Source organism: Sorex fumeus, unplaced genomic scaffold (genome assembly GCF_029834395.1).
Source record: "Sorex fumeus unplaced genomic scaffold, SorFum_2.1 ptg000047l, whole genome shotgun sequence".
Lineage (NCBI taxonomy): Eukaryota > Metazoa > Chordata > Mammalia > Eulipotyphla > Soricidae > Sorex > Sorex fumeus.
Window position 1 is genome coordinate 19,552,528 of NW_026606104.1, and position 25,124 is coordinate 19,577,651.

The following is a 25,124-nucleotide window of genomic DNA, read 5'->3' on the forward strand; positions in this document are numbered from 1 at the left end:
TTACCCCAGAAACCAAACATAATGATAATAATAAAAAGTTATTGGTACTTTCTGGCACTATTACATACCCCTATCTTTTTATAGTTCATTGTTTAAACCTCACTGTAAAAAATAATGTGTTGTAATCTTGTCCTTTATGGTAGCCTATGAGCTATCTGAAATATATTTAGAGCATAGGAAGTATTTAAAAATATGTTCACGCATGCATGAATCAACATATTTTATAACAACTCTCTAAAAATGGGCTGGAGTGATAGCACAGCGGTAGGGCGTTCGCCTTACACGCGGCCAACATGGCCAACCCGAGTTCGATTCCTCCGCCCCTCTCGAGAGTATTCGATATGCCAGACACAGTAACAACAAAGTCTCCAATGGAGACATTACTGGGCCCGCTCGAGCAAATCGACGATCAACGGGAGGACCTCTAAAAAGGAATTTTACTCTAAACATGTGATTTGTAATTTTGTTCTACATTACCTTTTTTGTTTTCTAAGAAAATAAATCTATTATATTTTAGTACAGGATGATGATGAGAATTCTAAAAGTTAGCCCTAAACAATTCACATGGCAATTAATGTGCCAAAAACATTGCACTCTAGCAGCACTGTGAACCACTAAAACTTTACCCAACAAGGCTCGGAAGGAAGAGGGACAAGTGGCTCTAAGGACCAAATATGGGGCATAGTCTGTGCTTAATATGTGCTTCACCCATTGAACCACCTTCCAGATCCACAATCACACATCTTTAGCAAGAGAGCACTAGACTTGGGACTGGCGCAATAGAACAGTGGGTAGAGTGTTTGCCTTGCATGCGGCTGACCTGAGATCGACTCCCAACATCCCATATGGTCCCCTGAGCACCGCCACGAGTAATTCCTGAGTGCAGAGCCAGGAGTAACCCCTGAGCATCTCCAGGTGTGACCCAAAAAGAAAGAAAATGATAATTAAAAAAAGAGAGAGAGAGAGCACTAGACTATATATTCTGATCAGGAAGTGATATATAGTACATGTTTTCCATACATCTGAATTTTTAAATACCATTCAAGAGGCACTTCTCTTGTGAAATAGTTTTGAAGCATCACTCTCTCCCCTATTGCTCTATATCTAAGCAACACAGAACCCTTAATCTAAAGAAAAGAACTGTGGGGAGAAGGCTACTATGGAGAAAAGTTAGCCATCAAATTTAAGATGAAAGTGTTTGATCCTAAGCTTAACCATTATAAAAGGTAAAGGCCCTCCCGTTGATCGTCGATTTGCTCGAGCGGGCCCAGTAACGTCTCCATTGGAGACTTTGTTGTTACTGTGTCTGGCATATCGAATACTCTCGGTAGCTTGCCGGGCTCTCCGAGAGGGGCGGAGGAATCGAACTTGGGTCGGCCATGTTGGCCGCTTGGAAGGCGAACGCCCTACCCGCTGTGCTATCGCTCCATTATAATAGAAAAAAATGAAGGGGTCTTATCAATTCATTGATTTTTAGACCTACATTTATTTATTTCTTTGATTTTTGTTTTTTATGATAAACTGTTCATTTAAAATTTACTACTAGTATTTGGCTTCTGATGGTGAAGATATTGTTTCATCTTTCCAACACTTTAATCATACTTTAGAATACTTTTATCACAAATTAGAACACTTTTGTCACAAATTAAAGACAAATATCCATTGATGTTTCATAAAGAAGCTGATGTTACTAAAATACAGGCACAGATACTATACATTTATAAGTGTTCACTTTAATACAATTTTATTTTTCGCAGATATGTACCATTATTTTCAGTGACAACATATATTCCCTTCATAAGATACAAACAGCCTTCAAGTGAAATTCAGGTCTATGTCACAACTTGATGTTTTCATATTCTAACTTTCAGGAAATATTGTCTTAAAAATATCTCTTGTATAATTCCTATCTTGAAATATTCAGGGGAAAGACTGCATGGTGTTTGAGATACGTAGGTATCAAAGGGAAAGTTAAGGATATTTTCTTATTTCTAAGCAGATAGTTGAGACCATGGTCTCTGAAATGTGGAGATATTTAGAAACTTTTTAGATAAGAGGTTGATTATTACTTTTGAAAATACGCCTGCAACAATGTTCATAATCAGAAACTGGTTGTGGGGTCTCTGGATCCCAGCAATAACCTCTAATAATCATCTACCACTGCTCTGCATTATATTTGTACTGATTCTAAGCATTCAAAATATTTTCAAGAACATAGAAACTTTGCCATGTTTTAAATTTTAGAAACTTGCAAGTGAAGCCTAAATACACAGGATGATAATCTGGCAGGTTTAGGATATAAATTTCAGAGCAAAATGACTAAAGCAGATGACCAGTGCTACTACAATGAACAAACGGAACACATAAGCATCAAAGTCCCTAGATCATAGTCGGAAACTTAAAGACAGATTGATTTATTTTCAAGCCTGGGTTTGAAAGTTCAATAATATATCAATTTTCCAATATTCGGTTCAATTTAGTGCTTGGTTAGCTTAAAAAGATCATAAGGAATAGAATGTATACCTAGGAAAATTATAGGGGAAGCATCATTGACCCTGGAAAAAAAGTTAAGGCAGCACAGACTGTAAACTAGAAAATGCATTTATATAATTCCTATTTTGAAATAGAATCCATGTATATATGTTAATATATTTATGTGAATGCAAAAGAAGGAAGTCACACACTCAGCTGAAAGAACCAGGATTATTGGTTTCTTGCATCCTCCTAAATATCTTCCATGCAGATAAAATTACAAGGTTTTAGAAACTATTTACTTAATGGTAGGGAAAGAACATCCTTGGGTAGTCATTAACATAGGTATGTTCATTGTGTAAAAATTATCAAACTGTGTTTCATTTATTTGTTTATCTCCATGCTGTACTTAAAGGCCACATAAATACACAAATTAAAAAGTCTAAACATAGTAAGTATTCTAGAAATGCTAGTCAGTACAGTTAGATGTTATAACTGAGGCATTAATTTTCTACCCTCAAACTTGTAAAAATCAAATGATTACCTAAATCAGAAATGAATGAAGTTAAGACATGAGATAAAACAAGCTCATCCTCAATAGATATAAAAATGAAAAATGAGCAATGGACAAGAAATAGAAAGTAGCCTGGGCAACATGTTTAAATATTGTTTATCTCTTTACAGGGACCACATTTCCTCACAAGCAGGAAAAAGTGACTGAACAAAAATTATTGCATTTCTGTTCCAAATCTTTTTCCTTTCTTTACAAGAGAAAGGTTTCTGGTCTTTGTACTCTTAGTTTTTTGCCCTCTTTCCAAAGAGAATTCTGCTCTTGCCAGATGGTTCTCTGAGTTTTTGTAATACAAAATCAGTATAACAAAAGGGAGAGAAAACGTGGGAAATGGCAAATTAAGGAAGAAGGGTGAGTTGAAGGACAATGTCCAGATGGCATATATGTCCTCTGCTATCAGGAGATACAGCTTGAAGAGAAATATTGTTTCTCCTAAAAATTAATATTACAAAAATATTAACATTAAAATAAAGACAAAGGAAAAAATGAGACAGTCAGCATGTATTAAAACAATCAGTCAATGGTAGTTTTAAGAAAAATGTTCATATCCAAAACTTAGTATCCAGTATATCTGATTTTAGAAGACTATTAGCCGTTATCTGCTTAAAAAAAATGTCATGGACTCTGGCAGAGAAGATAACTCAGAATGATGGAATGCATGCCTAGCATGTGTGAACCTTGAGTTCAATCCCTAGTCCCACATGGTGTCTAGAGCATTTCAAAGCCTGAGCAGTGAAGGGCAGCCAAACTAAGAATAGCTGGGAATGCTCCCCACTCTCTTTCCAACACTGCTTGGGGTGAGTGGGTGGGAGGGTATAAAAACTGAAAGTAAAAAAGAATAAATGTTACACAGTTAGAAGGTAGTATACACATATTGAGCAGTAACATGTAAATTGAGAGACGCAGTACAATAGATTTTAGATTCATTAATTTAATTTTTTCCTGATCAATAGTGAGCACTTGGTAAAGGAAAAGTCTCAACAATAATAGTTGGAAAACAATTTGAATTTAGGACTGAAGAATAATTAGTCGGTTATTTTAAAAACAAAAATTTTGGGATATTTTCTCTTCCAGTGTTGAAGAAAGGAATTATAGATAGGAAAAGAGGTCTTGACTTCCTGGCCATGTAAGGTGGTAGAATGGATTCATTCCATTCTGGACCTATCTAAAACTTTGGTGTGACTGTGGTGGTTTCATCTTGATTCCTCATAATTTAATTATGAGTTGCTAAATCCTTTATTGGATTTATATTTGGGTACTTTCAAGCAGCTAACATGGCTGGTGCATATCATTAAACTGCTGCATTCACATCTGTACTCCTTATAAAACCATGAAAGTATGTGCAACAGTAGGTTTGGTGGGAATTACTTTTGCTTTCTCAATGCCCATAGTGTTGTGCAACCTTTAACTACTATTATCCTTTGGTTACAGATATTCTTAGACCAGAACTGTGGATAAATTTGATAATTAAAAGCACCTTCAGATTACAACTACCACCATGTCTCACAGAATACTAAAGGAACCTTTCCTTCTTTTTTGAAAAGAGAGTGTCTAACATTCTGCCAAATATATTTAACTACTCGTTTGTTTGCTGTTGGACCACATACATCTGTGTTCAGAGCTGACTCTGTCTCTCTGCTGAGGGATCACTCCTGCAATGCTCAAAGAACATATGGGACACCAGAGATTAAACCCACATCAGCCATGTGCAAGGCAAGCAACCTGTCCACTGTATTCTATGGCCCCCCACTAAACTTCCTTTAAAAAGAGAAGAAACACTCTTTCTCAATAAACTGTTTTACATTGACTGAGCAATAGTTTGGAAAAATAGGGGTACAGAAAGCTAGTGAATTTTTCACAGGATAAGTTCTAGCTGTCTTTCAATACACCATTCAAAGCAATGGTTTCTTCCAAGTTGTAGGGAATTCCTGAATTTTAATTCTTTTTAAATTTTTCTGGGACAAACCTGGTGGTGCTCATGGCTTATTCTTTTCTCTGTGCTCAGGGATCACTCCTGGCAAGCTCAAGGTACCATATAGGGTGCTGGGGTTGAACCCAAATCAGCTGCTTGCAAGGCAAACACTCTACCTGCTGTAATATCTCTCTGGTCCTAGGATGCCTTAAATTGAAAATAACAATTATCTGAAGTTACTTATTCTGTTTAGAGCATGCCCAGGATAGTTTTCCATTTAATACATAGGAAAGAATTAAGCTCCCAGAACACTATTTCTCAATCTGAAACAATTTTATCCTAGAGAATATTTGACAGTTACTGAAGGTATATTTTGGTTGATGCAATTCTGGGGATGGTAGCAGCATTTAACACGTAAGGGATAAGGCTATTAGTAACAATTTGTAACGCTTATGAAAGCATCCATGGAAAGTAATTATTTCAAAATTTTAGAAATTTTAGAACTAGAATACATTCTTATGTTCATCTTTAAATGAATTTACAAAATGACTACAAATGATATTTCATGGGAACACTGTTGTCTTATAAATCCATGTTTATTGATAAAAGATATTACTCCTAAAAAAATTACTGATTATATGACTACATGTTTTTATATTCCCAACATTCTATGTAGTAGGTTTCACTTTCAACACCATCATTTATATCTCTGATTTAACCAAATAAGTACATTTCTAACTTAAATCAAAAATAATCATTGAAGTTCCACTGATCTTTCTTTAATGGTACTGGCTTCACCAAAATTGGCAATAAGTGTCAGAATTCCATAAAAATTTCAACCAACAGATGGAAAATCTGAAATTACAATAGGCAAACAACCATATGACTTTTCACACTTGTAATGGTGCCATCAAATTTTTTCAGTTTATTCTTTCAGAAACAAGTAACTGCAAAGGATGTAACTACTAGGCCAGGTGTTACGGCAAGGTAGAGTTCAAACAAGTAAATTGACATGACACTTTAAAATGTACTATTTCATCTGGGTGAATGGCAGTTCTGCTATGTGCATAAAATCACAGATTTATCTGAATGTTAAGTTATTGTCGAGGAGTCATTTTACCATTCCTCTTTTTTTTTTTTTTGCTTTGTGTCATGTTGATTCCTTGAAGCAACTAGAAAAACAGCCATAATCCATTTGATTTCCTGTCTTCCCACGAGAAAAACTTTTGACAGATGATAAATAGCAACTGCTGACAATCATCAATGCGAAGCTATCATGCTTTTACATTAAATACAAAAACAGAGTTGTAAAGTCACAAGGGATAGGACTTTTGACACATAAGAGACAAATATATAATCCTCAGAACTAAATCACTGTTGGGATCTAAGCAAGTGCAACAAAGCACAGCTGCTTTTAGAATTTCACAAAGTCAAACTAAAGCTAACTTTGATATCTGGAACCTAATGCATGTTCCAACCCAATGTGCCATCCAGAAGCTCAAGTTAAACTTGCAAACATCAGTGAACACGTGTGCTCAAAGGAGAGAATCATTTTATCATACTGTCTCTTTTAATTAAGGCAAAACAGAGACTAGAAAATAAATAAAAATGCCATAAACCTAGTTAATTAGAATAGGAAGTCAATTCAGAGGCAAAGTGTTTTTAGTATTAGATGTCTGTATCTCATTAAAACTGCATGAGAGCTAAGGATATTCAAACTTTCAAAGAAAAATAGTAAATTATCCAGATTTCTTATCAATATAAGGAAGGCATATGCAAAGGTTACTTTTTTTATAGTCTAATATGATACTTCTTCTACTGTTGACAAATAATAAGAGTGGCTCCCAATATCATTCTTTCATTTATAGGTAACTCACAGCTATTGACATTCACTTCAACTTATCTAGCCAATTTAGCAAGCAAAAGTGCCCATGGGATCTAATTTTAACTTCAAATTATATATACAACTATATAGTACGTTAGATTAAATGACTGATTTTAATAGGGGAAATCTTATCTAATAGGCTAGGAAGTAGCAGGCCTTCCAAATTTCATGCTATTCTGAATGATCTTGATAACAAATCAAAGGTTTTAGAGTATGCTGTTTATTTATCAAATTAATAATACACTGGCCTTTTGACTTTTATTAAACTTGATTTTCTCTACTTGGCCTAATTTTCCTCATGAAAATGGGGAAGTAATATAGATCAGAGAAGTCCTTCCCTAATCTTCAGTCCCCTTTCTTCCTCTTCCTACTTGAGTGTGAATGGAGGTCTGGAGCAAGTAGGTGGAAGCCATACTTGTGCAGTTCATGACATGCACGACCATGAACAGACTGGAAGCTATACAAAGGCTACAATGCCTAGTCATGTCTTTCAGTGGAATTGTTTGACCAAGACCCTATTTTCAGAAATGTTTTCATGTTTTGAGGAATATATATATATATATATATATATATATATTACTGTATCACTGTCCTCCCGTTGTTCATCGATTTGCTCGAGCGGGCCCAGTAAAGTCTCCATTGGAGACTTTTGTTGTTACTGTGTTTGGCATATCGAATACATCACGGGTAGCTTGCCAGGTTCTGCCATGCGGGCGAGATACTCTCAGTAGCTTGCCAGGCTCTCTGAGAGGGGTGCAGGAATCGAACTCGGGTCGGCCATGTTGGCTGCATGCAAGGCAAACGCCCCACCGCTGTGCTATCGCTCCAGCCCATATTATATTATATATATATAATACATATATATGTATCACTGTCACTGTCCTCCTGTTGTTCATTGATTTGCTGGAGCGGGCACAGTAACGTCTCTATTGTGACACTTGTGTTTGGCATATATAATATGACACAGGTAGCTTGCCAGGCTTTGCCATGCGGCTGAGATAATCTCTGTAGCTTGCCGGGCTCTCTGAGAGGGGCGGAGGAATCGAACCTGGGTCGACTGGGTTGGCCACGTGCAAGGCTAACATCCTACCCGCTGTGCTATCACTCCAGCCCATATGTGTGTGTGTGTGTATGCATATATACATATATGCAAGTGAAGGCAGAAAGTCAGACATACATATGTACATATATGTACATATATGTAATATATGTCTGATTTTCTGCCTTCATTTTACATGTCTACATTTATAGCTGGGTATTTTCAGTGACCTAATCACAGTTTCCATAATAATAGGAATAACAGTTCAGGAATACATTTAAATAGAAGAACCTACATGAATGTTGGTAGAACTGATGACAATAAAGGTAAGAAGGTAGTTTACAAATATGTTTTTATTTGATCCTTGCAATCCTATTATATAAAATTTAGGGAAGTTAAACCACTTATTCAAAGATGTACATTTATAACATAGGAGAGCCAGAATTTGATTTGTTTCTTATTTTGGGGTTTTGGGCCACACCTGGCTATGTTTAGTCCTGGCCTCTGTACTGATCACTCTTGGTGGGGCTCAAGGGACGTTATGGGGTACAGGGACATGAACCCAGGTCTGCCAGTACAAGGTAGGCACCCTACCCACTGTACTAACTCTTTTGATTATATGTTGTCTAACTTTACATTGAGTTCCTTTAATGTTTCTTTAAAAATGCTAAGCTCAATTATTTTTTACTTCTATCTTTTGCAAAGTCCTACAAGTAAGTTTATCTTAAAAGCGTGAAATGGAATTATCCAAAATTACATGTACTTGGGATCAGAGAGATAAGTGAACATGTTGGAATACATTCTTTCCATGCTGATGGCTCAGGTTTAATCTGTAGCATTACATTGCCCTTAAGCACTGCCAGGAGTGAGTCCCCAAGCCGAATCAAGAGGATTCTCCAAACACCTCTAGGTGTGCTCCCAAAGCAAAATGTAAAGAGCTCTATATACTCAAGAAACACAATTAGACAAAGAGAACTGTCCTAGAAAGTTGTAAAAAAAAATCTCTAATTTATTTAACTCTTTTATTAAATGGCATTGATCATTATTATGCTTATAGTTAGTATTTAACAAAAATATACATGATTAGGAAAATTTTAGTTTTTTATGGTAACCAACCATAAATCCGAGAGATTATTTTCTCAAACTTTCACATGTGAAATTTTTAAAGCAGTTCATTAAAAGTTAAGTAATTACTAGTAAGAAGCAGTGTAGGAAAAAAAAAAGACACATACATACCTGTATAGTCATTTTACATAAGTGGAAATTATTGGGATTAATATCACCTTGAAACAGACCATAGAATCTAAGAAAGCTAAATGTACTAAAAACCTTGATAATACATATGTTCATAAAATCTCTGAAGTATATTTTCAAACTGAAAAATATTTATTTATATTCACACTAAAATAGAAAAACATGATGTTTCAGTAACAATTACTTCTTTGTGTTATTTCTTACACAAAATGAAATATGGTTTGGATAAACATTAAATAGAAGTGATACCCAGTATTGAATTCAGCTATTTTCTTCCCCCCAAAAGTGAATAAAAACTAATTCATAAATAATAATGTTGCATATACCTTTTAAAATCTGAAAATACTTAGAAATAGAGCAGGTGAATGAAATGATCTTAAACCTATTAGAACCATTTCCCAAGAGCATGACATTGACAATTTGCTATATTATATTTTTTAGACCTCATGTGAAAAAAATCAGCATTTTTCAGTGTCTTAATCCTTTACCTGACTTTGTCTTTAACACATTATAATTCAGAGGTCAGTTTTTTTTTCTTTAACTGATTATAATTCAAAATGAGAGGTTGTTGTGGTTTTTTTGTTTTGTTTTGTTTTTTTCTCACTGCTCTGTGCCACACTCTTCATTTTGTGGTAGCACTGTCCTCCCGTTGTTCATTGATTTGCTCCAGCGGGCCCAGTTACGTCTCCATTGTGAGACTTAATACTGTGTTTGGCATATTTAATACATCACGAGGAGCTTGAGATGAGATGATGATTTTAGGAATATAGACAAATAATTCTAAATTCTGTAGGTACCAATGGTTATAATGTCTCAGTTTGTTCATGCTATTATATTGAAAACTCCATATGAAACAGGTCTAAAGTTTAATATTAAACAAAGAGAACTATTATTGTCCCAAAGTTAAGAGATAAGAAGACTTTCTCAGTTTTACCTCCAAAACTAGTCATGACTTTTTAAGACTTGTGGATAAGATTAGTTGGACTCAGGGAGAAACCTATGTGTATAATATCCCGGATGGCGCCTACGGCTCTTGTTTCGGGGGGTAGGGGGGTAGGCTGGCAGCTTGCCCAGTGGGGGAAGCTCAGGACATGGGGAAGACAGTGGAGGAAACAAGGGACAAGCCAGTTGGTTGATCAGATGTCGTTTATTTCATTCTCTCCACACACCTGCCCCAGTCTCTCTGAGCCCCCCATTCTAGTCTCACACTGCTCCTCATTGCCGTCTCCTCCTTTCTCTCCCACTCATCTCACCATGCTCCATCATACTGCCCTGCACTCTCTCTTCTCTCTCTTTCCAGCTCCTCTAACTCCCTTGTCCGTGGGCTGACACTACACCCAGTCTGTTAGCCAAATCAAGGTAAGAAAGCCCCTCCTCACTGTCAGGCTCAAGGGCTGAAGACACCACCTAGGGGTATTCCAGAGCTGTTCCTGACTGCCCAGGGGCAAAATATCTCTTAAGGTGTTTTTCTCCTTTCTCAGTCCAATAACTCTATCAATATCTTAATTCTAGTTATTTTTGTATGGACACAGTAAGAGATAACATTGCCTTGTTGGACAGCTCTCCTGAGAACATCTTGTCACAGACTCAGACTATAGCATTCAGGCCAGATTAATCATTCCTAACCCTAGCAGGGTCCGAATCTAGTTATTACTTTTTGGATCATGACAGCATTTGTCCATGGACAAGCTCTTAACTTATAGTTAAACAAGCATTATGGCACTTTGACCAGGCCCATCTCTAGGCCAGGGTAGCACATAGTTTACCACTTGCCCTGGTTCCATCTAGTTCCTTGTCAGAACCCTGCTTTTGGGGGTGCTAGGAAGTAAGGGCAGCTGAGGCTTAGGTCGAGAGAACAGATGCCCAGGAGGAAACTATCACTGAGAATCACATTACAAAAGCATAGCATATATTGTCTTCTGTTTCCATACAAAAAGAACACTGCTCTGAATAAACTATGCAAAGGACTTAGGGAGAAGAGAAAAACAATATTTACAAGTCAATAGAGCACAAAGAAAGAAGTTACAAATAAACAGAGGAGGAATAGGAGCACTGTGATGGGAACAATCCAATAACCCTAAACTACCTGAGTCAATGCAGGAAGGGCAAACAATGTTATCCTACATCTATGAAGGGGTTTTACTCTTCAATCTGGCTCCCACTGGTCTGCAACTCACCTTTAATTCCTTTTGGTCTCCCTGTAAAAACTCTTTTCTTATGATCACTTTGACAAGATAGCTACATTAAGAACATGACTCTACTGTGTTCCAACCTTCAGGCTTCTTGCCAATAAAGTTCTTATTTGGCCTGTAAATGTGTATAACCTTTGACCTTTAAATGGTTGTTGAACTGGACTTCTATAGACTGGGTGACTTGAACAATAAATATTTATATGCCACATTTTTAAGTTTGGAAGTCTAGGATCAATGCACTGACCATCATTGCTTGATGGGCATTTACTCTCTGGTTCATAAACAACTTTTTATTTTCTTTGCCTTTTCATGAGATGAGGAGCAAAAAGCTCTTTAGGATCTCTTTTATTAGGACACTAATCCCACTAGTAACAGTTCTACCTTCAAGATTTATCACGTATCACTTGCCAAATAACATAACATGGGTGGGGATTAGGATTCAAAGTCTGAATTAGGGAAGACACAAATATTCAGGCTAAAGACATATAATTTTTAATTTCTCCTTGAATATTTCCATGCAAATCTGGGATATTCTAATAAAAAATTTAATTCATAAAATTATGCATTGGGATTTAGCAACTTTATCTAATTATCACCCTTATTTCCACTCAGAACTTGGAAAAAATGCTCATCTTCCTTGAAGGTCAATGCAGTTTTGTTGGGAGTAGGAGGCATTCATTTGTTGCATAGGAAAATCATGTTAATATTCCATACCTTTTATTAGGATCATTATTTGAGTGTTATATATCTAATAGAATGTTAATGAAAGTTATAGGAGACATATCCATTTATGGCCATTATATAGTTACAGATAACTAAATAAATACCAATAATCCTAACTAGCCAAACTGGCCGAAGAAAACTGATGTCCCAGTGTCCAATTATCCCAGTAGATCTTATGTACTTTGTAATATAGGAAAAACAACTTTAGAGACTCAACAAACCCCAGCTAGAGAAACACCTGTTATGCTCTTTTCTTTCCCTAAGAATATTCTCTGGAGGCAATGAAAGGTGTAAAATTGGTCAGAATTTGACCAGATCTGAGTACTCATAAAGATAAGGTCAAAGGTTGAGTCCTAAAAAGGCCAGGAACTTCAAACAAAGTAGACATCTGTTCTTCAGTCACATATTGTGCCTCCAATAATCCTGACCAGCTGTCTCAGAAACATTTCAATCACAATAGAGATCAGTTAAGACTGTGGTAGTTCATTGGCTTAGCACAAACATATCACCATGACAGGTCAGAGATTAGAAGTCAATATTCACCTGATGATCGATTAGTAACTTTAATGCATAAAAAAATACTGTTTAAAAAATTTAAATTGTTTTCATCTACACAATGCCAGTAAAAAGAAGTCAAATGTATTTGAGTGTTTTGCATTTTCCAGATGTCATGATGACAAAGCCTTCCTCTTTCGTCTTATTGAATTTGTTTTCAGTTGTATTTAACATTTGGATCAAATTGGCATTCAAAAAAACCTAGGAAATGTTTATTTATTCCTTTAGCCAAGGAATAGCAAGTCATTCACCCTGTGACAGATGGACAGCAAAAGAATCAGTGACTCACCCAGAAAGTGATTCACCCAGAAAAATCAACAAAACTTGAGACCTGTACTTGTGTCTCTAACACTCACAGTTTTTGTTGGGCCTAAATGAAGTCTAAGTCATTTGCTATGTAACAAGATTTTGAACTTGGGATATTAAACTGTCCCCAAAGTTTTATTGTTTTGGAAAGATTTTAAAGACCTGACAATTATCATTCTGCTCATCATTAGAAAAAAAAAAGTGCTATTTAAATCCTAGAATTACCAGTCCCTCTGTGTTCATCACCTGTGATTATGTCTTTTAAAATATTTTTAAGTAATACCAACAAATCACAAACATCAAAATTTTTTAAAAATTGTAGTTTCCTTATAAAATAATCTGAAACAGAACCCCCCTCCAAATTTTTCTTTTAGGCCACAAAAATAGGCAAAACTTTCAATTTCATACCATAGTTATTTGGAAAGAGAGATGAGAGAATGAGAGACAATGAAAGAGATAAACACAGAGAGAGTGGGGGAACAGAAGAGGGGTAAGGAAAGAGAAAGAGAGAGAGAGAATGAGAGAGACAGTGGAGAGAAAGAGACAGAAAGACAGTGAGAAAGAAGATTATGTAATGCATAACCATGTGCTGGAAAAAATTTTAGAAACTTGTTGACTTAGTTGAATTACTACAAATATTTGATCCAAGCAAGGGGAAAAGTTAATCTAGGTAATAGAGGCTACCAAGTAAATCAGTGTTGCCTAACTTAGGATTTCTGTATCTAATTCTCTTTAAGTACGTCAATCCTTGATAATTTTGTGTTCTCAAATTCTTATCCAATACTAATGTATTTTAAAATCACCAGAAAGTTAGACAATTTTACAGTTTGGGCCCATAAAGCATTAGTTTACATTCAGGTGGTTTGGGAGTGATTTGCTGAATGAAGCAGTCTTGATAAACCAAGTACTTTTATGTTCTTTATCATACAAGCTAATTTTAAAAGCCATTACTGGCACCTGCTTTTTATGACTGTGAATAAGAAAACAAAGAAAGGCATTTGAATTTCAAATATCGTAGCATTTTTTTAAAAAGAAAGCATTTCCTAACATCATATAAAATACCAACTTAAAATTGTCAATCAGTAGAACAGATTAAGTTGTTTGGAGGAGGGGAAAGATAATATAAGCTCAATATTTAGTTATGTTTTGCAGTAATAGCTCTCCGAATTTCCTCATAAACACCAGATTGTTGATATGGACAACTAAAGTGTCACACTTAACAACAACAAATATTAAAATATAAATTACCAGAAATTTGCATTTCAGAATAAAATTATAAACTCTTAAATTTAAATTTGTCAAATACAATTATTTGGTATTAAGGTTTAAAAGTGAAGAAGATGGGCCAAAGAAACATATAAAGATTAGTCTGTCCTTGCTCTCCCCTTCCCCCAAAGACTAAAGATAAGGCCTCAGTTTATTCTTCACTCTGAAACCTTACCCTTACTGTGTTTAGGTTTGGAGATAAGGGGAATTGTGCCTCTGGGGACCAGCAGACAGGAGGATTGTATTATTCATTTTGACACCCATTGGTCTATAACCTACTCTTTCTCAAAGCCTCCCTGTTCTCTTCTGTTGTAAGAACCTCTTGTGACAGAGCAGGCAAGTTGTTTTAAGGACATGAATCAGGCATCTTCCAATCTGGTAACTTGCTGACAAAAACTTCTTTTCTATCAGACACTCTTCCTCTCCATTGGTCCATGATGAACAGTGGAACCAGACATTAGATTACAAAAGGACTAATTTTGAACAGGGAGGATTACATCTGAGAGAAAAATACAGCTTGATCCACTGGTGTATTTTTTTTTAAATGTTATTTCTTTATTCTGAATGTTTCTTTGTGCCGGAATTCTATGATTAACCTCTACTCTGTCACTAACTTCAAACAGAAAAGACTGTCCCCACCCAGTTCTACACATAACTTCAGTGTGAATATTGCTTACGTGAACATTTTCACTGCAGATTTTGTCTTAAGGCTTCTTTTAGTCTAAATGTTGGAGAACATGGGGTCATGGCATGAAATTTACCCTTTATTCCATTTTTCCATTAACACAACCTTGTAATTAATTTGTTTTAGACAAGAGCATAAATCTTAGACATTTCACTTCATTTTAGAAAAGTCAGAACATTTTAGAAAAGTCAGAAATTCAGTGAGAAAAGGCCCTACTGTGTCTACTTTATCAGTGAAGTAAAGGAAGTGCTGGAAACTACCCAAAGAAATGAGGAAGAACAAATTTCTAGACAAGGCACTTGTTCTTATCACACTCTCTCCTCCACCCAAAAGCCTAAAAATAGAGTATTCCTCATTTTGTCCTTATTTTGTTTAGGTTTTCAGATAAGATGAGGTGTGCCTCCAGGAAGCAACACACCAAGGAATTCATTGCTTGTTATGAAGCCCAGAAGTCTTCAGCTCATCCTTCTTTTTTTGTTCTTTTCCAGTAAAAATCCCTTCTTGGAATAGAGTAGACACAATTGTTGCATGGAGGATGGGAGTCTGCCATCATCCAACCTGCCAGATGTTGCTTGGCTATTGCACTAAGTCTCTTGTTTATATCTGAAAGCTTTTAATAGCGTCACTGTCCTTTTTATAAATTTCATAAAGTTTGTACATTGTTTTTTTCTGATTTCTTTTAACATTGCTGTAATGATTGCTTTAAATTCTTCCTCAGGCAGGATCCTCAATTTCACTATATTTGAACATTTTGTCTGAATTTTTGTTTGCTCTATCATCACTGACAATTTTTTTCTCTTTTTATGGTATTATATATTAAATGCCAAGTGTTGGATTGAGTAGATAACTTTCTTAGAAGCTGCATTAAATCAGCTACTATCAGGTGTGACTCCTGTCTATTATCCACTGGTAAATTGGAAATTTAGTATAAGACCTGAGGATGAGGTGCTGCTCTGGCTCTGAAGTGCTGGGGATGGCACAGATTATGCCCAGGATCTTTGGAACTGCCAATGCCACGCCCTGCAGTGCTCAAGAGACCATATGGTGCCAGGAATTGAACTGGAGTTTACCACATGAAAGGCATGTGCCTTGATACATAGACCATTTCTCCAGCTCATGTTTTCAACCTTTTTAAAATACCTATAAACCAGACTGAACACAGTAGATTTAGAACTAACAGATTACAAAGAAGTTCATAGATATTGCAATAAAGACTAGTAAAGTAAGTAAAGTAAAGGCCCTCCAGTTGTTCGTCGATTTGCTCGAGTGGGCCCAGTAACGTCTCCATAGGAGATTTTGTTGTTACTGTGTTTGGCATATAGAATACATCACGGGTGGCTTGCCAGGCTCTGCCGTGTGGGCGAGATACTCTCGGTAGCTTGCCGGGCTCTCCCAGAGGGGTGGAGGAATCGAACTTGGATCGGCCATGTTGGCTGCGTGCAAGGCAAACGCCCTACCGCTGTGCTATCGCTCCAGCCCCAAAGCGATAAAGACTAATACATAATTACACAGAAAGAACCCCAAGCAGCCATGCGAAAGTCATAGTTAGCTTATTAGAGGAATTTTACTTTTGACCATTCTTTCTACCAAGTATGATTTAATCCAGAATAAATTCATGGATATTATGAGTATGCAGGGATGAACAAACTAGGATCTTACTCAACTGAATCCTCAATCCTGTCTATGAACTCACCTAGCAAACTCAAAAAGTGTTAGAATGAATAAAGGTCTTTAATGGGTCTATCAGTTATGCTAGCAACCATTAAAACTATTATTTATTCATTACGTACTTAACTTAACCATTGCCAGAAAAATGTTATGGTTAAGAACGGTTGAAAAAAATTAAAATAGCAGTGCCAACAGTACTAATGAGTAGATGTTAATCTTTAAAAACAAAATGTGTGGAAAAACATTTGCCAAGATTTTATCCATTGTTATGCACAGTATTAATAATAAAATAATTTCAAAAATGTATGTGGGAAAAAAGATGTTTGAAACTACTGTTATAATAGCAGGTATATTGCTTTGAAAGTTCTTTAATGTAGCCCAAGCAATAAAAATTCACGAGTAGAGCAAAACCTAGTGAGAACTGTAAAACATGTAGAATTAGAAAATAAGTGATAAACATTATGTAGTTATTATGCACTGTAGCACTGTCCTCCCATTGTTCATCAATTTTCTCTTGTGGGCACCAGTAACATCTCCATTGTGAGACTTGTTGTTACTGTTTTTGGCATATTGAAAACATCATCGGAAGCTTGCCAGGCTTTGCCATTTGGGCAGAATACTCTCAGTAGCATGCAGAATTCTCTGAGAGGGGCAGAGGAATCGAACCCAGGTAGGCAGCATGCAAGGCAAACGCACTACCCACTATGCTAACCCTAAGGCCCCTCAAAGAAGTGACTAAGAATACACACAGGTCCATCCCCGCTGGCAAAAGGCCACAGGAGGTAGATTTGAAAACCCTATTTTCCCACCACGGACTTTATAGATGTATGTCTGTTCTGCTGAAATCAGAGCCGTTTGACATAGTTCAAGCTGACAAACTTCCTTACCCAAATTGCTGTGGTAACTTGCAGTCTTTGGATGCACTTTAATTGTTTTGAGAAATAAAGCTTCGGACTACAGGTGCGGGAGGTTGTAGTAGCAATCCGGGTACTTCCTCCTGTGTTTGATAGTCCACCGGTAAATGTGCTCAGCAGCTTCAAACTGTTTCAGACAGTTCTGCACGATCCCTAAATTCATCCATGCGGTGGCAAAGTCCAGCCTTGGTGCATACATAATTTTGAAAATCAGTCAGCAGTGACCCCAGGCATGGGACTCAGGGGCCCATGTGATTATTAATTAAATTATTACTAAATATGACAATATTTCATGCTTTTTAAAAATTGCAAGAGTAACCCATTTACATATTTTATAGCAAGGTGATAAGTACAGTATTCTAAGCTGACTCTGGTAATAATAAATTGTTCATTAACAAATATTTGGTAATTGCCAATTACTTAAATCCTAGGCTATGTCTTTCCACCATACCTAAAGGTAATTTCTTATTGTTTAAATTTTAATATTTGTGTATTAAGATAGAAGATTCTAAAATGTTTCTTGCTGCTTACATTTGAAAGGTATCTGAATGGTTAATATCTGTATATTAAGTATAGTAACTGCTATAAAAGAGAGAAAGTGTTTTAGAAAATTCAGGCTTTCCTGAAGTGTTTTCCAGGGTGTGTGTGTGTGTGTGTGTGTGTGTGTGTGTGTGTGTGTGTGTGAGAGAGAGAGAGAGAGAGAGAGAGAGAGAGAGAGAGAGGAGAGAGAGAGAGGAGAGAGGGGAGGGAATATATGTTGTGTTTTCTCAAGTTTGAGTAAACATTAGCACCCTTTAGTTCTTTAGTTTAGTCTTCTGGTGATAAGTTGTCCTCAATGAGTTATCAAAAGCATTGCCTAAAATTGTACTATTTGTTACTTCCTTCATTTCTAGTGAGTAACACATTTAAACTAATGCTCTGTCAAATTTAATAGTTGTAATTGCCTAATTATCTGCTCTAGTGTGATGGTAAAGCCTTTTAACATCTCACTTCCCCCTAAGGAGAATGCACTGCAGTTTCAAGAATACTACCTTCTTCTTCTTTGGGGAATACTCAAGCAAATAATTCATTTTGCTTTCAGCTAAATAAACCCATCCCCTTTCTCAAATGCTTTTTGCTTTGTTTTATTTTGTTTCATTTCCCCCTCTTTATTTAACAACTCTTCTTATATCTGCCTTATACAAAATGTTTTTAAACAAATTAGTAACACACTGTAACACTGTCCTCCCTTTGTTGTTGTTACTGTTTTTGGCATATCAATACACCACAAATTAGTATCCACATTCATAAATTGGAGAGGAGTGGGTTGAGTTTCCCTCCGAGCCCTCAGTAGAGGCCCGGCAGCCGAAGACCTCCAGAACCAGCCACAGCGATGCTGAGACCACTCTCCACACGTCCGTATATGTTTCATGCATGAAGGAACCGGCAGAGGAACCCAGGTATGCGGGTCCTGGGGCTGAGATCTCCAAGCCTGCTCTGATTGGGACTGGGCCTTCTCCACCCAGATCCCCCATGTTCCAGTAGGTAGGCATTACATCCACCAGCGCCGGCGCCAGGCGGTCCCATCAACGGCCAAAACCCAGAGACTATAAAACCCAGCTCCCGGAAGCACATGGCCACAAATACGACATCTTATCATCTCGCTTTTACTTTGGAAAACCCGGCAGGCTACCCAAAGTATCCTGCCCACACGGCAGAGTCTGGCAAACTTCTTGTGTCGTACTCAATATGCCAAATACCAGTAACAATGATAGGTCTCATTCTCCTAGCCCTGAATATGGCTCTTTTAAAATTTCAGGGCTAGGAAGAAGGAGACATTACTGGTGCCTGCTTGAGGCAATCGACGAACAACAGGATGATTGTGATCGTGATTCATAAATTATTATTCATTATTTTCTTGGCTGTATTGATTCATGGTATCATTTTCCAACAGATTCTTTCATTTTTACCTTCTTCTGTATTACCTGTCCAGAAAGATGGCTTCCACTTTTCCAGTAATTACTGTTCTTCATTTAATTAAAAATAATAATTTATATCACTCTACTCAATACAATTAATTAGCATACATGAACATATGATGAATCAATTTTAAGTTACCTTGATTTTATTTTTCTGATTATATAATTCCAGCTTAGTGAACTCAGTGAACAATGTAGTGAACTGCAATGTACAAAGTTCACTATCAAAGCATTATTTTCTACCCCTGACTTTAAGATTCTGAATTTGATTCTTTGTAATCTAGTTCATTTGGGGATCTAATGTAAGCGTTCTCACAATAAGACAAAAATATCCTTAATAGACAAAGATGCTACCTTGCACAAAAGATGCAGAGTGTGACTCTTTAAGTAAAAGAAACTCCAGGGAAGAAAAGAAGGGAAAAGAAAAGAAAAGAAAAGAAAAGAAAAGAAAAGAAAAGAAAAATCTGTAAGTCTAGAAATAGCAAAGGATGTGCCTAGAGAGAAAAGAGCTTCTATGTTCTCCAACATTTTTCATGGGGAAGTAGGATCCCCTAACAAATGGCTTCCCAGTCACTAAGCATAAATCCAAAGCAGACTTGTCTGTTTGCAACTCCATTGACTGAAGGTAGCAATGGGTGGTGGTTGGGGAAAACAGGCTTTGTCTTTTTGTCTCTACATTCTATATTTTGTGAGTTTCAATTCAGTTTGTAAAATACTCTCTATCTTAGACAGATACAAATATCCAGACTGCGACAGTATTCTTTACAAATGAAAGTCCTTTTCCCTATTTTTTTTTTTTTTTTGGCAAGGTGGTGGGAGTCATACCCAGTTGTGCTCAAGGCTACTCCTGGCTCTGCATTCAAACATATCCCCTGAACTCTTGGCCAGGTTGGGAGGCCAAGCAGGGTGTCAGAGATCCAAACTGCGTTGACTCTGTGCAAGGAAAACACCCTGCCTGCTGTGCTATTGCTTGGGCCCCCAACTTTTTCTTGATTATTGAATAATCCCTCCAAAATCTTTGTGTGCACATACATATGCATGCACATTCCTATGTATGCATAATGTGTAACAATTGATCTGTTAACATATAAATAGGATTGTCCTGTATCTATTTAAATATTTGTCTTAAAAATATCTATCCTAATCTATAACTATCTCTTTTGTAAGGAGTGTTGTTTCCTTTTATAGAAGAATAATATTAGACAACCAAATCTTGCAACTAGTATTCACAATATATTATGAAAGTCTACAAAATATTCCACTAGATAAAAATGGTATAATTCATGTAAAGAGGATATTAAAAGTAGTAAAGTGATAAAGCAAAAATAATAATAAGCTTTCTTTCTAGTGGTCATGAGTTAAAGTTTTTTTTTTTTCCTTAATTCTCTGTGTGTCTTCTCCCCTCTCTAATATATTAAGTTTAGGACCAGGAAAATAACTCAAAGGACCTGAATTGCATGCTTGGCAGATGGGAGGCCTGGGTCTGATCTATGGCACTGCATGGTGTTTTAAACACAGCTGGAGTGAACCCCCGAACAACATACTGTGAAAAGACCATGAGCACTGTTGGGTGTGATGGCTAAATCAATCAATAAATCAAGCAATAAGTAGATAATTTCAAAGAGATAATACAGGGGTTAAGGGACATGCATTGCTTGCAACCAACAGAGTTCAATCCTTGGTACCACAGGGTGCTTTGACCATCACAGGATGCATCCCTAGAGGATTCCAGCACACTTGGGTTGGTCCTGGGTATACCTGAGCACTTTCAGAGTATCTCAGATACTACAGAGACAGAGCAGCCCTGCATCCTCAGGCCCTTGCACTGAACTGCTGATCTGGCTGTTTGAGAACTGCCAGAGGGCCACTAGCCCCATAAACAAGTCTTAGCAGGCCAAAATTAGATCAATGAAATAAAATAAAATAAAGTAGGGAGAGACTTGAGCGGCGAGGAGGGGGGGGGGAGCTCAAGGGGGGGAATCCCAGGCCGGGTGGGGCCGGCAGCAGGCTCTCAAAGGTTCCAGACGCACCACGTGCGTGCGCACAGCAGCCTCGCTCCGCACCAGCTGCTGTGCTGCCTGTCCAGTCTCCAGCATGGCCCAGTGTTGGAGTACAAGGAGCTTAGGTTTATCTGGTTACACCCATCACAGTGCTCCTGAGGCACTTCCATTTCATTGTGTTTATCTGTAAACAGTCTTCCCTATGCTCTCCTCCCCACCCAGTTAATCAGCTTTCCCCCTAATCAGACTCTGTTAATTTGTAAAGTTAGATTTCCCAGAAATCTATGATTTTATATGTATGAGTGAAATATTGCCTTTCTCCTCTCCTTATGTCTCATTAACAATTTACTTTAAAGCAATATCCTTTTTGTATAGATACAGGAAGACCGTTAACATTATGTTTTGTAATTTAGGATTTGATTGGCTTTGAATATTATTCACTCCTGGGCATCTGCTTTCTCAACTTAAGCCTCAGTTGCCCTTAGTTCCTAACATCCCAAAAGCAGGGTCCCAACGAGGGACTGAATGGACCCAGGGCAAGCAGTGAGCTACCCTGGCATCGAAATGGGCCAGACCAAGGTGCCATGATTCTTAACTCTAAGTTAAGAGTTTGATCATAGACAAACGTTGTCATGATCCAAAGGTAATGAAAAGACTAGGATCCTGCTAGGGTTGGGAAAGACTATCTGGCCTGAGCACTGTAGTCTGAGATTGAGATGCCCTAGGAGGGCAATTCTATAAGTTTAAGATATTTCTTACTGTATCCATACAAAATAATTTATATTATATATGCTTATATGTTTGCTAGACAAGGAGAGGAGAAACACACCCAGGAGAATCCTCTCTAGGGTAGATTAATCTGATAATGAGGATCTGTCCTAGGAGAAGCTTTCCCTGAGGCTAAGATTTCTACCCCTATTGATTGTGACCACCCTATGTGTAATGATTACCCCAACCCCTCATGCTTTGGGATTAAACTAGACTGTAAGAGTGGGCTGGGGGAGCAGAAGGGGTTCAGAAGTAAGAAGCAGAGGATCAGAAGGAAGAGAAGGAGGATGAAAGGGGATGGAGAAGGAGAATGAAGTGGCATGGGGAAGGAAGAAGAAGAGGAGTTGGCAGAGGGGAGAAGGGAGACTGGTGTAGATGGAGAGAGGATCAGAATAAACTGCGACTAATACCAACCAGCCTGCCCTCGTTTCCTTTCTCCGCCTGACCATCACCATCGACCACCCTGGGGTGGGACAAGAGTGAGACTACTGATCGACGGAGGCAGGAGAGATAGAGCCACCGCTGTGTGCTGTGCCCCCTTTGTGTGAGTTTACACAGCCCAGCTGTGGTGTCCATTGTGGAAAAGCTATGAAAAGATCTGGAAGAGGTGAAGACACTGCTGGGAAAGACTTCCAGGAAGAGAGTTGGCGATGCCCTGATGGCTGAGAAGTCCAAGCTTGAAACCAAGATCAAGAATAAGATACAGCCGCAGGCACAGAAGAAAGCAGATGCTGTCAACAGCGAGAAGCCCGCAGTCCTGGTGGCGCCCGTGACCACAGACTACATGGTGAAGACCAGTAATCATCGATGGGGCCACTATTGACAAGTTCCTGAAGATCTACATCACCCTGGCTGGGCTATACCAGGTGTCCCCCAGAGAGTGTGCAGGTGCGCTTCACGGACAGGTCATTCAATCTTCTGGTCAAGAACCTAAAGGGAAAGAACCCCTCGATGATCGTGAACAATCTCCTGAAACCCATCTCTATGGAAGGCAGTTCCAAAAAGGTCAAGACCGATACAGTTCTGATCTTGTGTAGGAAGAAAGCCGAGAACAGGCGGTGGGAAAACCTGACTCAGGTTAAGAAGAATTGCAAGGAGAAAGAAAAACCCTCCTATGACACGGAGACAGACCCTAGAGAGGGACTAATGAATGTCCTGAAGAAAATATATGAAGATGGAGATGACGACATGAAGCAAACCATCAATAAGGCCTAGGTGGAGTCGAGAGAGAAGCAAACCAAAGGGGACACAGAGTTTTGAGGCTTCGAGTCCGAGTTCAGGGGCTCTGATGCTGCGGTATTGATGTTGCCAGTGAGGAGATGGTGCAGAGATGCACCGGTATATTTGCCAGCCGTTCCCAACCTGTTCATCCTTTCCTACTCAAGAGTTTATTTAAATAATAAACTTATTGAAAACTTCCTCCAAAGTTGATTTCCATAGTATCCAGTTTTGTTCAAGAAAGAATGATATTGCATTCTTGTGGGAAATGTAAATAAACAAGTCTTACCATAAAAAAAATAAAGTAGGGAGTTCTGATTTACATCTTCTTCTTGCCACCAGTCAGTAAACATTATGTCACTGTAACTATTACATCGATTATGTTTCTTATTTTCAACTTAAAGGAATTTATGTTTCCTCTATATTCTCTAGAATTAGGAATTGGCTACAAGTTTACTCATACTTTCTTTGTCAGAGTTAAATTTGAGTAGCAGTTCTCTGAAAAGACATTCCAACATTAGTTCAAGTAACACTCCCCCAAAGACACTTCAAGCCACAAAATACCCTTAAATGCTCAAATGGAACCAGAGAGAAAAAATACTTTCAAAAGTCTTCCTATCAGTTTTTACTCTAATGGATACTTAAATTATTAATAGTCTTTTAGAAATTTTAAGTAAATGTAGAAATTCCACATCTTTGCATTGAATCAATACCATTATTTCCCAAAAGTATGAAATTGCAGAAAAAACCATTAAGCATTGAATTTAGAAAACATTTCCCCATAGATAAAGCAAACCATTTCAATAGGTAGCATTTTTTTTTTTTTGCTATCATGTCCAGTGGTGTACCGGGCTTGTTCCTGTCTTTACACAGACTCTATATGCAGTACTGGGGATTGAACTATTGTTGGCCACGTGTAAAGCAGGCACCTTAACCCTGTACAATTTCTCCAGTCTCAAGAGCTAGCTAGAATTTTTCAAAACCACAATACTGCTTGGTTTCCACAGAGACATTTCTCAGAAGACACTGAAATAATTGAATTATATAACACATTTTAGTTGGAGTTGAGCACAGCGGGTAGGGCGTTCGCCTTACAAGCGGCCAACATGGCCGACCCGAGTTCGATTCCTCCGCCCCTCTCGGAGAGCCCGGCAAGCTACCGAGAGTATTCGATATGCCAGACACAGTAACAACAAAGTCTCTATATTCATATCTGAAAAAAATTTCAGGAACAGCTGAATTAAAGACAAGAATTTTGTTGGCAAGAAGAGGACTTGTAAGTTGGGGAACTGGTCTTGCCAGCACAGGTTGTAGCTTCAAAGATAAGGGATGGGGTCATGTCTGGCTGTAGGCCAGTTAAAACTAGGGAGATATAATAGCCTGCACATATTCAGGAATTTTCCAGGATAAATAATGGATACTGATGGAAAAGAGATGAGGGTGAACAATTAAGGAATATACAATACATAACCATATATCACAGGGACATACAAAGGTAGCAAAGCATGGCTAAGGGTTTGATCTTTAAGGTCTTAATGTAAAAATCAGTCAAGAAAGACTTCTTCATCCAATTTCCATCTACCATTTCTTTCAAACCTTGGGTCTGGGATCTTATTTGTACAAAGTATGTCTAAGATTCTGTCTTGATGCAACCAAAAACAAAAGAATGTAGCATTATGGTTGCCTGCAACCTTAGGTTGTCACATCATCCAAATAAGCCTCTGGCCAGTATGCCTTT

The 25,124-nt window shown here is 37.6% G+C and overlaps 1 pseudogene; it reads left to right on the top strand.

Annotated features, from left to right (window-relative positions):
• The window catches only part of LOC130031517 (calcyclin-binding protein-like), a 59,083-nt pseudogene extending 35,655 nt beyond the window's left edge, over window positions 1-23,428 (top strand).
• Window positions 23,429-25,124: the final 1,696 nt, after the last annotated feature.